Raw genomic sequence first — 15403 nt, forward strand, 5'->3', positions numbered from 1 at the left:
CTGAAAGCCAATGTTCTGTGACAACCCAGAGAGGTGGGATGGGGAGGGAGATGGGAGGGGGCTCAAGAGAGAGGGGGCATATGTATATTTAATCCTGATTCATGTTGATGTATGGCAAAAATCATCACAATATTGTAACTCTTTGTGACCTTGGACTATAAACTGCCAGACTCCTCTGTCCATGAAATTCTCCAGGTCAGGATACTGGATTTGGTAGCCATTCCCTTCTCCAGGGGATCTTCCCAACCCAGGAATCAAACCCAGGTCTTCTGCATTACAGGCAGATTCTTACCATCTGAGCCACCAGGGAAGCCCTGAAAAGTAATTATCTTGTAATTAAAAATAATAAAATATAAAAAATTAAGCTCATAGAGAAAATAATTGCACAGGCAGACAGGACCTTCAAAATATAGAAAGAGAGAAGTTTTTTTCTCACACTAGAAATGGATTCTTCTAAGCTGGGGGAGAAGAGTGGAGCCAAAACATAAGATTCTTGAATAGAAACAAGGATCTTTTACTTCATTTTGTAGCAGTTCTAGCAGGGAAGGATTAAGACCCTAGAAAGCAATGGCTGTGAGGTGTTTCTTGGCAGGCAAGTCTGTATGCAGAGTTGGCAAAGATTCCTGAGCCCCAAGAGCAGTGGGAAAGCAGCTAAGGACCTTTGATTTGAAGGGGCCAGGAGAGTGAGCATCTCAGTAGTAGTCGATATAGACCTCTGATTAATAACTAATAACTGTATGTTTGTCCTTTCATCACTACTATTCACCCCAATTACCTCCAACATCCAGGCACCACATAAAATATTGACAGTGTGATATTGATAAATCTTGGGGAAAAGACCATAAGAACTGACTGAGGTTAGTTTTTTCCCACCAGTCCCCCACCATTGAGCCCTTGGGGTTCAATGTCTGAAAGATAGGTGTTATTTTAAAATAGCTATATTTTTGCACAATAGAGATGGAGGTCTGAGGGTCATACACACTATAACACCTTTAAGGGTCAATTCTCCAAACCCCACTTTTTATATCATGTAGTGGTTCACTTTGATGTTTTCTGCTCTGTTCAAGAAAAAAAAAATTGTGACAGAAGGGAATTTATCTCATACTTATAAAAAGCTTGAATATCTGTATCTTAAGATTTTGGCATTAACTTTTACCCCTAACTCATATCCACATTCAGGGTGACACAAAGCTATACCCAAACAGAAGTCAGTTTCAGAATGTTCAACTTATTATCAGCTAGCTCCACCATAATTTGAAGTTATGATGCCAAGAAGTCTAGTTATTTGAAATCTGAAAAGAATATTGCCAAACCACACCTTTCAAAAATGTTATTAACATGTGATTTTTTTTTTTTTTGCTAAACAAGGAAGATGGGAAATGTAGTTGTATTCAGAAAGAATGTATGGAGACTGCCAAGAAAGCAAATAATTTTTGAAAGTCATCCTTATTTGGAAATATTCAAGTCATAGAACCATGGTTGTTTAAACAAATTCATCTACCATATCTCCTTTAGAAAATATGTGCTTCAAAAATATATGAAAAGGATTGAATACTATGCTACTCAGTTCTATGATTTACTTGAAAACAGCTCAGGTTAAGAAAAAAAAAAGACAAAGCCTGCCAAGAATTGCAAGCAGCTTCCTGTAGTCATTGTGATGTAGTGGAAAAAGCAAAGCCTTTGGAGTTGGAGAGACCTGTTTGTGAAGCTTGGCTGCACTCTTAACTAGTTGGGTGACCTTGGGCAAGTAACTTTATCTTCCCTATGATTCATCTGTAAAAATAATTAAATTATATTAAATGAGAAAACATATGTGAAAGTGCTCATTGAAGGATATTTCCCCTTCTAGGCCACAATGGAAAAACAGAATAGTTATACATGGTTATTAGGTACAAAGTAATAAATACATGCATTCCTTAGTATGCACACAAAACTATTTAGATAAGTTCTGAAAGGCTCTGAACAGAGCAAAACAATGTAAAGTGATATTTGGCCAAATGCAAAATTATAACTAGAGCAAGATACATTGAAATAAATTCTACTTATTCTACTTTAAACTGCTCCTATAAAAATCCCTTTTAAAGTCACTAGTTGCTTTATGAAATTTGCTATGAGTGGGACATCTAAACAGTCTATTGTTTTTTTTTTTTTTTTAAATGCCAGGTGTTGCTATTTCTAAAGGAATTATGAGAAAGAGAGTAATAAAAAATATGGGTTATTTCTATCCTTTTAGCCATAATAAAACATCAGCTCGAGTCCAAAAGCAGCAAATAAGGTGACTCTTAGTGGAAGAAGACACTAAGGTTGATGGCAAAATTATAAGGTATTCACCCAACTCAAGGCATTCTCTTAGTTGTCCAAAAACTTCATGATGTTCTTTGTGTTGAAATAATATTCCCAAGAAACCCATGCTCTACTATAAATGCTATAACCTAGGGAGCAAACTATGGCACATGGGTCAAATTTGGGATGCTGTGTTTTTGTAAATAAAGTTTTATTGAAATACAGCCATCCTCATTCAGCTATGTGTTGTTATGGCTGGTTTCGCACTATCAAATTGAGAGAGTAGCACTGATATATATACACTACTGTGTGTAAAATAGATAGCTAGTGGGAAGTTGCTGTATAGCACAGGGAGACCAGCTTGTTGCTCTGTGATGACCTAAATGATTGGGATGGAGTCAGGGGTGGGAGGGAATTTCAAGAGGGTGAATATACATGTACACTTATAGCTGATTCATGTTGTTGTATGGCAGAAACCAACATACCATTGTAAAGCAATTATACTCCAAATAAAAAATAAGTAAATAAATAAATGAGTGGGGGAATAGAGTTAAGGAGTTGTGACAGAGACCACATGGCCCACAAAAGACCAAAATATTTACTATCTGTACCTTTACAGAAAAAATGTGCCAACTTCTACTCTAACTCCTAACAACTCACTTGCTACCTAAAATCAAAGGCAATATATTTAACCTATCCATGGGATATTTTCTTTAAAAGATGGCCATATTAACTCTATTTGCTGATTGACTGGGCTAAAATTTTTGAGCAGAGAAAGAGGCCTCCTTGTGCATTTTACCCATGCTTATTCCCTTTCCAACATAAAAGAAGTCAGCGATGTGGCACCCTACATTGGAAAGTTTGCCACATTTTGAATTTAGTGTGACTGTAGACTTTGCATTACAATACAGGCATGTGGAAGCTAATCTGAAGGTAGCTGCCTTTATTTCATTATTTTATTTAAACAAACCTTAGTACAGCCAAAGTCAGCTTTTCTGGGATCTACCAGTCCCTTAGATTTGCTCTGAAATAATTTGGCTGAAACACATTAGCTGTGTCACATTCTTTATAAGGTTTTGAAAACTTCGCAAATCACAGCAATGATATTTCTTGGAATACCGAGCAATGAGCTCCAGCACTGGTGAGCTTCATAAAACTTCCTCCCAAATCACCATTGACAGTCTGATTCAACCCACAGCTCATCCTACCAAATAATGTGATTTGAAAGATAAGGTATGCAAATTAAGTAAAATAGTGGCTGAAAAAACAGCAGAAGACAGGAATCGGAGCAAAATCTCCATTCTGAGTATGCAAGACTTCAAGATGGAGTCATGCTACAACGAGTAATTCAAATGCTTTAACTTACATATGTCAAAGGGTCTTTGATATAAGAATCTGGAGGAGAGAAAGTCGAGAAGATTAGTCTGGCTTTCTTTGTTCTTCATGGACATATTCCAAAATAAAGTTCAAATTAATGTTAGTCTTGGTTAGTTTTATCATGCCTACAACAAAAGTAAAGCATCTGTCATATTCTTCCCAATAAGTTGCAAGTTTGAAATATATTTTCAAAACCAATGTGGTGGGGGGAGCTTCTTTTTAAAAATAGAATCAAAATAAATGCCAGAAAAGTTTATAGTATGGCTACTGAGCAGAGGGAAATTTTAAATGGCAAATTAGTGTATCTTTAGCAACAGAGCAACATATAATGATATAGTTTCATATATTTCAGATAGCTCTTACTCAGTTCTCTATCTGGTTCTGCCATTTGGTGGCAAAAACTTTCACTTCTCAGTTTTTCTCTGTGAGAGGGGGAAAAAAACAGAATGAAAGCTATTCCTATAATAATATGGTGATTTGAGGACTTTAAGTTCTAAATTGTGTTATAAGTGTATCCAAATATATGTTGATTCTTTTGGAAGAAAAGAAAGGAAGCTTTTACCTCATTCCCTGGGGGCCATTTGCAAATATACTTTGACAGAGAGGTGTCAGTGAAGGGCAACAGGACAAGTATCAGCACACCAGAAGTCTCCCTATAGGGTCAGTAATTATTTAGGAGAGTCCAAGTAATGAAATGCCACTAGGTTAATAGCAATATAGTGATACATCTACCCACAGGATTAGGCAGTTGCAAAATGGGCTTGTGTCCTTAAAGCTGAGTGGCCAGCCACTGATGAGGGGCCTTGGACCACCAGTGAGGAAGACATGAAAACTGAAACACTAAAGCCAGAGAACAGGAATATTACTGGGTTTTCTTGGGGTGTGCCATTATGGTAAATTTCATTTTGTCCCAAATAAAAAGACTTTGGTCTTTATTGGAGGCCATGTCAACTGTTCATCAGGAATCGGGGCAATTTTAACCTATACACAGACAGGAGCAAGCAGAGGACTTTTTAATTGTAAATCAGATCATGCTAACCTGCTGTTCAACACTTTCAGTGGGTTCCAGTCACTTTCAGAATCAATCTGAAATCCTAATCATGGACTAGTATGGCCCTACATGCTTTTTTATTCTGGCCATCTCTCTGACCTCAGGTCTTACTGCTTAAATACCCCACTACAGCCAAAATCTTCTTGCTATTTTTAGAACATGACAAACTCATTCTTACCTCAGAACCTTCAGATTTGTTGTTCCTGTGGCCTGGAGTGCTAGTTCCTTGGACCTTTACACAGTTTATTACCTTAGTACATTAATGTCTTTATTCAAACATCACCACTTAAGAGTGGCTGTCCTTGATATAAAATTTACCCCCAATTTGCTTCATATGACCTCATCCTGCTTTTATTTTCCTTCCAATAATTATCATCATGTAATCATAGAATACCTATTTGTTGATTAATTTATCTCTCCCTCACCAGATTACAAGCTCCATGAGGGCAGGAACTTGGTTTTGTTCAGTCTTTACCCATGAGGCTTAGAAGAGGGACTGACATATACTGGGTACTCAGCTGATATTTATTGAATGGATAAATGAATTTTAAACAGATATTCAAATGAAATCAGTTTGTATAGAAATTTTGCTTCCAGACTGTTCAGTTCAGTTCAGTCATTCAGTCATGTCCGACTCTTTGTGACCCCATGAATCGCAGCATGCCAAGCCCCCCTGTCCGTCACCATCTCCCAGAGTTCACTCAAACTCACGTCCATCAAGTCGGTGATGCCATCCAGCCATTTCATCCTCTGTCGTCCCCTTCTCCTCCTGCCCCCAATCCCTCCCAGCATTAGAGCCTTTTCCAATGAGTCAACTCTTCGCATGAGGTGGCCAAAGTACTGGAGTTTCAGCTTTACCAGTAGACATCAAATATCTGAAACAGTCAAACATAAGACAATCAAATTTTAAATACTTCTGGAAAAGTTGATTCCTTAAGTGTCCTTTATCATTCCACAATTTAACTCGAGTTTTGATTTCATCCTACATGAAATCATTTAAGCTTGGTTCCTCTTCAGTAGCAAGGCATAAGGTTGGTATAATGCCAATTATTGGTGTCAGAATATCCAAAAACCCTATTTTGGCAAGGCTAGAGAATGATTTAAATTTCTTTTGTTCAGAAGAATCCCAGAAAGAGCAGACATAATTACTCGAGTCAAGCCTCAATTTATTATCCCCACTTAGTGCTATATAACTGCATACTCTTTCACTTGGAGTTGCTTGTCACTTAATCCGTAGGACACTTTTAATCAGCACTCGCTATTGTTTATGGAGTTGGTATGATGAACTGAATTAATCCACACACTTATTCGGGAGCACCTTAGAGAGAAAGTTGGAAGATTCTGGATGCAGTCTAGGGCCATGGAATGAAGACTTTATCTGTATTAATAAAGGTCAACAGCTCAGTCAAGTATAAACAGTAACACCATTATTAGCTCTACTATGTAGGTACCTAATTGAACAAATATTTCCTGCATTAGTTTACATTACTCCCTTTTGGGTTGTATGGCATCACTGATCCAATTGACACGAGTTTGAGCAAGCTCTGGGAGACAGTGAAGGACAGGGAAGCCTGGCATGCTGCAGGCCATGGGGTCGCAAAGAGTTGGACACCACTGAGTGACTGAACAACAACTCCCTTTTGGCATTACGTATTCTACTCTGGTCATATTACATTACTCCTCTTTGTTGATTATTCCCTGTGGTTTTCTGCCTTAATACCTGTGCTCCAATTGTTCCCTATCTTCTACTATTGTTTGTTTCTTTTTAATGTATCTAACATACATCTTCCACTCACTCCAGTGTTCTTGCCTGGAGAATTCCAAGGACGGGGTAGCCTGGTGGGCTGCCGTCTATGGGGTCGCACAGAGTGGGACACGACTGAAGCGACTTAGCAGCAGCCACAGCAGCAGCAGCAACAACATACTTCTTCTTGTCAACTATAGGCCCAACCATTCACAGAAGGTCAACATCACATCAAAAAGGAAAAGAAAATAAATCTAAAGATCTGATCAGAAGATTTCATGGCTAAAACTTGTAGTAGAAGTACAGTAGGAGGAATTTTTTATGACAAATCTAGCCACTGAGAGTCTTGGGCTGACAGTCAAATTCCATGAGGGTCCATCTCCAGTGTATGAGATGAGAGTGACATAGTTCTGTGTCACTCAGTTCAGTTCAGTCCAGTCACTCAGTTGTGTCCAACTCCTTGTGACCCTATGGACTGCAGCATGGAAGGCCTCCCTGTCCATCACCAACTCCCAGAGTATACTCAAACTCATGTCCATTGAGTCGGTGATGCTATCTAACCATCTCATCCTCTGTAGTCCCCTTCTCCTCCTGCGTTCAATCCATCCCAGCATAAGGGTCTTTTCAAATGAGTCTGTTCTTCACATCAGGTGGCCAAAGTATTGGAGTTTTAGCTTTGGCATCAGGCTTTCCAATGAACACACAGGACTGATATTCTTTAGGATGGACTGGTTAGATCTCTTTGCTGTCCAAGGGACTCTCAAGAGTCTTCTCCAACACCACAGTTCAAAAGCATCGATTCTTCGGTGCTCACCTTTCTTTTTATTTATTTATTTATTTTAATTGGAGGCTTTACAATACTGTAGTGGGTTTTGCCATACATTCACATGAATCAGCCATGGCTGTACATGTGTTCCCCACCCTGAATCCCCCTCCCACCACGCTCCACATCCTATCCTTCAGGGTCATCCCAGTGCACCAGCCCTGAGAACTTTGTCTCATGCATCAAACCTGGACTGGCGATTTGTTTCACATATGATAATATACACGTTTCAATGCTATTCTCTCAAATCATCCCACCCTTGTCTTCTCCCACAGAGTCCAAAAGTGCTATACATCTGTGTCTCTTTTGCTGTCTCATATATAGGGTAATCATTACCATCTTTCTAAATTCCATTTATATGCATTAGTATACTGTATTGGTGTTTTTCATTCTGACTTACTTCACTCTGTGTAATAAACTCCAGTTTCATCCACCTCATTAGAACTGATTCAAATGCATTCTTTTTAATGGCTGAGTAATACTCCATTGTGTATATGTACCACTGCATTCTTATACATTCGTCTGCCAATGGACATCTAGGTTGCTTCCATGTCCTGGCTATTATAAACAGTGCTGTGATGAACTGTGGAAAATTTCGAAAGAGATGGGAATACCAGACCACCTGACCTGCCTCTTGAAAAACCGATATGCAGGTCAGGATGCAACAGTTAGAACTGTACATGGAACAACAGACTGGTTCTAAATAGGAAAAGGAGTACATCAAGGCTGTATATTGTCACCCTGCTTATTTAACTAATATGGAGAGTACATCATGAGAAACCCTGGGCTGGAAGAAGCACAAACTGGAATCAAGATTGCCAGAAGAAATATCAATAACCTCAGATATACAGATGACACCACCCTTATGGCAGAAGGTGAAGAGGAACTCAAAAGCCTCTTGATGAAAGTGAAAGAGGAGAGTGAAAAAGTTGGCTTAAAGCTCAACATTCAGAAAACAAAGATCATGGCATCTGGGCCCATCACTTCATGGGAAATATATGGGGAAACAGTGGAAACAGTGTCAGACTTTATTTTGGGGGGCTCCAAAATCACTGCAGATGGTGACTGAAGCCATGAAATTAAAAGACACTTACTCCTTGGAAGGAAAGGTATGACCAACCTAGATAGCATATTGAAAAGCTGAGACATTACTTTGCCAACAAAGGTCCATCTAGGCAAGGCTATGGTTTTTCCAGTGGTCATGTATGGATGTGAAAGTTGGACTGTGAAGAAAGCTGACCGCTGAAGAATTGATGCTTTTGAACTGTGGTGTTGGAGAAGACTCTTGAGAGTCCCATGGACTGCAAGGAGATCCAACCAGTCCATTCTGAAGATCAGTCCTGGATGTTCTTTGAAAGGAATGATGCTAAAGCTGAAACTCCAGTACTTTGGCCACCTCATGCGAAGAGTTTATTCATTGGAAAAGACTCTGATGCTGGGAGGAACTGAGGGCAGGAGAAGAAGGGGACGACAAAGGATGAGATGGCTGGATGGCATCACCGACTCAATGGACATGAGTTTGAGTGAACTCTGGGTGTTGGTGATGGACAGGGAGGCCTGGCGTTCTGCAGTTCATGGGGTTGCAAAGAGTCGGACATGACTGAGTGACTGAACTGAACTGAACTGAGCTGATGAACACTGGGGAACACGTGTCTCTTTCAATTCTGGTTTCCTCGGTGTATATGCCCAGCAGTGGGATTGCAGGGTCATAAGGCAGTTCTATTTCCAGTTTTTTAAGGAATCTCCACACTCTTCTCCATAGTGGCTGTACTAGTTTGCATTCCCACCAACAGTGTAAGAGGGTTCCCTTTTCTCCACACCCTCTCCAGCATTTATTGCTTGTAGACTTTTGGATAGCAGCCATTCAGACTGGCATGAGATGGTACCTCATTGTGGTTTTGATTTGCATTTCCCTGATAATGTTGAGCATCTTTTCATGTGTTTGTTAGCCATCTGTATGTCTTCTTTGGAGAAATGTCTATTTAGTTCTTTGGCCCATTTTTTGATTGGGTCATTTATTTTTCTGAAATTGAGCTGCAGGTGTAGCTTGTATATTTTTGAGATTAATTCTTTATCAGTTGCTTCATTTGCTGTTATTTTCTCCCATTCTGAAGGCTGTCTTTTCACCTTGCTTATAGTTTCCTTCGTTGTGCAAAAGCTTTTAAGTTTAATTAGGTCCCATTTGTTTATTTTTGCTATTATTTCCATTACTCTGGGAGGTGGGTCATAGAGGATCCTGCTGTGATTTATGTCAGAGAGTGTTTTGCCTATGTTTTCCTCTAGGAGTTTTATAGTTTCTGGTCTTAAATTTAAATCTTTAATCCAATTGAATTTATTTTTGTGTATGGTGTTAGAAAATATTCCAGCTTCATTCTTTTACAAGCTGTTGACCAGTTTTCCCAGCACCACTTGTTAAAGAGATTGTCTTTTATCCATTGTATATTCTTGTCTCCTTTGTCAAAGATAAGGTGTCCGTAGGTGTGTGGGTTTATCTCTGGGCTTTCTATTTTGTTCCACTGATCTATATTTCTGTCTTTATGCCAGTACCATACTGTCTTGATGACTGTAGCTTTGTAGCATAGCCCGAAGTCAGGCAGGTTGATTCCTCCAGGTCCATTCTTCCTTCTCAAGATTGCTTTGGCTATTCGAGGTTTTATGTATTTCCAAACAAACTGTGAAATTTTTGTTCTAGTTCTGTGAAAAATACCATTGGTAGCTTGATAGGGATTGCATTGAATCTATAGATTGCTTTGGGTAGTATACTCATTTTCACTATATTGAGTCTTCTGATCCATGAACATAGTTTATTTCTCCATCCATTTGTGTCATCTTTGATTTCTTTCACCAGTGTTTTATACTTTTCTATATATAGGTCTTTTGTCTCTTTAGGTAGATATATTCCTAAGTATTTTATTCTTTTCATTGCAATGGTGAGTGGGATTGTTTCCTTAATTTCTCTTTTTGTTTTCTCATTGGTAGTGTGTAGGAATGCAAGGGATTTCTGTGTGTTAATTTTATATCCCACAACTTTACTATATTCATTGATGAGCTGTAGTAATTTTCTGGTGGAGTCTTTAGGGTTTTCTATGTAGAGCATCGTGTCATCTGCAAACACTCAGAGTTTCACTTCTTCTTTTCCATTCTGGATTCCTTTTATTTCTTTCTCTTCTCTGATTGCTGTGGCTAAAACTTCCAAAACTATGCTAGATAGTAGTGGTGGGAGTGGGCACCTTTGTCTTGTTCCTGACTTTAGGGGAAATGCTTTCAATTTTTCACCATTGAGGATAATGTTTGCTGTGGCTTTGTCATTTATAGCTTTTATTATGTTGATGTTATGTTCCTTCTATGCCTGCTTTCTGAAGGGTATTTATCATAAATGGATGTTGAATTTTGTCAAAGGCTGTCTCTGCATCTATTGAGATAATCATATAATTTTTATCTTTCAATTTGTTAATGTGGTGTGTTACATTGTTTGATTTGCAGATATCAAAGAATTCTTGCATCCCTGGGATAAAGCCCACTTGGTCATGATGCATGACCTTTTTAATATGTTGTTGGATTCTGTTTACTGGGATTTTGTTAAGGATTTTTGTATCTATGTTCATCAGTGATATGGCCTGTAGTTTTTCTTTTTTTGTGGCATCTTTGTCTGCTTTTGGTATTAGGGTGATGGTGGCCTCATAGAATGAGTTTGGCAGTTTACCTTCCTCTGCAATTTTCTGGAAGAGTCTGAGTAAGATAGCTCTTCTCTAAACTTTTGGTAGAATTCAGCTGTGAAGCCATCTGGTCCTTGGCTTTTGTTTGCTGGAAGATTTCTGATTACAGTTTTGATTTCCATGCTTGTGATGAGTCTGTTAAGATTTTCTATTTCATCCTGATTCAGTTTTGGAAAGTTATACTTTTTTAAAAATTTGCCCATTTCTTCCAAGTTGTCCATTTTATTGGCATATGGTTGCTGATAGTAGTCTCTTATGATCCTTTGTATTTCTGTGTTGTCTGTTGTGATCTCTCCATTTTCATTTCTAATTTTGTTGATATGATTCTTCTCCATTTGTTTCTTGATGAGTCTGGCTAATGGTTTGTTAATTTTATTTATCTTCTCAAAGAACCAGCTTTTAGCTTTGTTGATTTTTGCTATGGTCTCTTTTGTTTGTTTTGCATTTATTTCTGCCCTAATTTTTAAGATTTCTTTCCTTCTACTAACCCTGGAGTTCTTCATTTCTTCCTTTTCTAGTTGCTTTAGGTGTAGAGTTAGGTAATTTATTTGACTTTTTTCTTATTTCTTGAGGTAAGCTAGTATTTCTATGAACCTTCCCCTTAGCACTGCTTTTACAGTCTCCCAAAGGATTTGGGTTGTTGTCTTTTCATTTTCATTCGTTTCTATGCATGTTCTGATTTCTTTTTTGATTTGTTTTGTGATTTGTTGGTTGTTCAGAAGCGTGTTGTTTAGCTTCCATATGTTGACATTTTAAATAGTTTTTTTTTCCTGTAATTGACATCTAATCTTACTGCATTGTGATCAGAAAAGATGCTTGGAATGATTTCAATTTTTTGAATTTACCAAGGCTAGATTTATGGCCCAGGATGTGATCTATCCTGGAAAAGGTTCCATGTGCACTTGAGAAAAAGGTGAAATTCATTCTTTTGGGGTGAGATATCCTATAGATATCAGTTAGGTCTAACTGTTCCATTGTATCATTTAAAGTTTGTGTTTCCTTGTTAATTTTCTGTTTAGTTGATCTATCCATAGGTGTGAGTGGGGTATTAAAGGCTCCCACTATTATTGTGTTATTGTTAATTTCCCTCTTCATACTTGTTAGCGTTTGCCTTACATATTGCGGTGATCCTATGTTGGGTGCATATATATTTATAATTATTATATCTTGTTCTTGGAGTGATCCTTTGATCATTATGTAGTGTCCTTCTTTGTGTCTTTTCACAGCCTTTATTTCAAAGTCTATTTTATCAGAGATGAGTATTACTACTCCTGCTTTCTTTTAGTCTCCATTTGTGTGAAATAACTTTTCCAGCCTTTCACTTTCAGTCTGTATGTGTCCCTTGTTTTGCGGTGCATCTCTTGTAGACAACATATATACGGGTCTTGTTTTTGTATCCATTCAGCCAGTGTTTGTCTTTTGGTTGGGGCATTCAACTCATTTACATTTAAGGTAATTATTCATAAGTATGATCCCATTGCCATTTACTTTGTTGTTTTGGGTTCAAGTTTATACACCTTTTCTGTGTTTCCTCTCTAGAGAAGATTCTTTAGCATTTGTTGAAGAGCTGGTTTGGTGGTGCTGAATTCTCTCAGGTTTTGCTTGTCTGTAAAGCTTTTGATTTCTCCTACATATTTGAATGAGATCCTTGCTGGGTACAGTAATCTGGGTTGTAGGTTTTTCTCTTTGATCACTTTAAGTATGTCCTGCCAATCCCTCCTGGCCTGAAGAGTTTTTATTGAAAGATCAGCTGTTATCCTTGTGGGAATCCCCTCATGTGTTATTTGTTGTTTTTCCCTTACTGCTTTTAATATTTGTTCTTTGTGTTTGATCTTTGTTAATTTGACTAATATGTGTCTTGGGGTGTTTAGCCTTGGGTTTATCCTATTTGGGACTCTCTGGGTTTCTTGGACTTGGGTGACTATTTCCTTCCCCATTTTAGGGAACTTTTCAACTATTATGTCCTTAAGTATTTTCTCATGGCTTTCTTTTTGTCTTCTTCTTCTTCTGGGACTCCTATGATTCGAATGTCGGGACATTTCACATTGTCCCAGAGGTCTCCGAGGTTTACCTCATTTCTTTTAATTCTTTTTTCTTTTTTCCTCTCTGCTTCATTGTTTTCCACCATTCTATCTTCTAATTCACCTATCCTATCTTCTGCCTCTGTTATTCTACTGTTTGTTCCCTTCAGAGTGTTTTTTTTTAAATCTCATTTATTGCATTATTCATTATTGATTGATTCTTATTTATTTCTTATAGGTCCCTGTTAAATATTTCTTGCATCTTCTTAATCCTTGTCTCAAGGCTATTTATCTGTAACTCCATTTTGTTTTCAAGATTTTGGATCATTTTTACTATAATTATTCTGAATTCCTTTTCAGGTAGAATCTCTATCTCTTCTTCTTTTGTTTGGTTTGGTGGGCATTTATCATGCTCCTTTACCTGCTGAGTATTTCTCTGTCTTTTCACATTGTTTAGATTGCTGTGTGTGGGGTTGCCTTTCTGTATTTTGGCAGTTTGTGGTTCCTCTTTATTGTGGAAGTTCCTCCCTGTGGGTGAGGTTGGACATAGCTTTTCAAGGTTTCCTGGTTAGGGAAGCTTGCGTCAGTGTTCTAGTGGGTGGATCTGTATTTCTTCTCTCTCCTTTTGAAAACAATGGGCTGCCTTTCTGGGTGCCAGGTGTCCTCTGCCAGCGTTCAGGAGTTGATTTGTGGAATTTCCTCAGCGTTCAAATGTTCTTTTGATGAATTTGTGGGGGAGAAAGTGGTCTCCCCATCATATTCCTCTGTTATCTTTTGCCTGCCCCACAGTTTTCTTTATAGTCCAAATCTCACATCCATACATGACTACCGGAAAAACTATACCCTTGACTAAATGGATGTTTGTTGGCAATGTAATGTCTCTGCTTTTCAATATGCTGTCTAGGTTGGTCATAACTTTTCTTCCAAGAAGCAAGTGTCTTTATTTCATGGCTGCAGTCACCATCTGCAGTGATTTTGGAGCCCCCCAAAATAAAGTCTGTCACTGTTTTCCCATCCATTTAAAATGAAGTCATGGGACCAGATGCCATGATTTTAGTTTTCTGAATGTTGAATTTTAAGCCAACTAATTCACGCTCCTCTTTCACTTTCATCAAGCGGCTCTTTATTCCTTCTTCCCTTTCTGCCATAACGGTGATGTCATCTGCATATCTGAGGTTATTGATATTTTTCCTGGCAATCTTGATTCCAGCTTGTGCTTCTTCCAGCCCAGCATTTCTCATGATGTACTCTGCATATAAGTTAAATAAGCAGGGTGACAATATACAGCCTTGATGTACTCCTTTTCCTGTTTGGAACCAGTCTGTTGTTCCATGTCCAGTTCTAACTGTTGCTTCCTGACTTGCATACAGATTTCTCAGGAGGCAGGTCAGGTGGTCTGGTATTCCCATCTCTTTCAGAATTTGTCACAGTTTTTTGTGATCCCCATAGTCAAAGGCTTTGGCATAGTCAATAAAGCAGAAATATATGCTTTTCTGGAACTCTCTTGCTTTTTCAATGATCCAGTGGATGTTGGCAACATGATCTCTGGTTCCTCTGCCTTTTCTAAATCCAGCTTGAACATCTGTAAGTTCACAGTTCACGTACTGTTGAACTCTGGCTTGGAGAATTTTGAGCATTATGTTGCTAGTGTGTGAGGTGTGTGCAATTGTGCAGTAGTTTGAGCATTCTGTAGCATTGCCTTTCTTTGGGATTGAAATGAAAACTGACCTTTTCTAGTCTGGTGGCCACTGCTGAGTTTTCCAAATTTGCTGGCATATTGAGTGCAGCACTTTCACAGCATCATCTTTTAAGATTTGAAATAGGTCAACAAGAATTCCATCACCTCCCCTAGCTTCATTCGTAGTGATGCTTCCTAAGGCCCAGTTGACTTTGCATTTCAGGACGTCTGGCTCTAGATGACTGATCACACCATCGTAATTATCTGGGTCTTGAATATCTTTTTTGTAAGTTCTTCTGTGTATTCTTGCCACCTCTTCTTAATATCTTCTGCTTCTGTTAGGTCCACACCATTTCTGTCCATTATTGTGCCCATCTTTGCATGAAATATTCCCTTGGTATCTCTACTTTTCTTGAAGAGACCTCTAGTCTTTTCCATTCTACTGTTTTCCTCTATTTCTTTGCATTGATCACTGAGGAAGACTTTCTTATCTCTCCTTGTTATTCTTTAGAACTCTGCATTCAAATGGATATATCTTTCCTTTATTCCTTTGTCTTTAACTTCTCTTCTTTTCTCAGCTAATTGTAAGGCCTCCTCAGACAACCATTTTGCCTTTTTGCATTTCCTTTTCTTGGGGATTGTCTTGATCCCTGCCTCCTGTACAGTGTCATGAACCTGCGTCCATAGTTCTTCAGGCACTCTGACTATCA

At 38.4% G+C, this 15403-nt stretch overlaps 1 long non-coding RNA gene across 1 annotated transcript in view; it reads right to left on the reverse strand.

The window, feature by feature from the left end:
• Positions 1-5106: 5106 nt before the first annotated feature.
• Positions 5107-15403, reverse strand: part of LOC139181260 (uncharacterized) — a 113857-nt gene continuing 103560 nt past the window's right edge. Inside the window, exon 3 of the long non-coding RNA XR_011565278.1 lies at positions 5107-5586. This is a non-coding gene — a long non-coding RNA (uncharacterized lncRNA). The remainder of the gene's footprint in view (positions 5587-15403) is intronic.

The sequence above is a fragment of the Bos indicus genome, chromosome X (genome assembly GCF_029378745.1).
Source record: "Bos indicus isolate NIAB-ARS_2022 breed Sahiwal x Tharparkar chromosome X, NIAB-ARS_B.indTharparkar_mat_pri_1.0, whole genome shotgun sequence".
NCBI classification, from domain to species: domain Eukaryota; kingdom Metazoa; phylum Chordata; class Mammalia; order Artiodactyla; family Bovidae; genus Bos; species Bos indicus.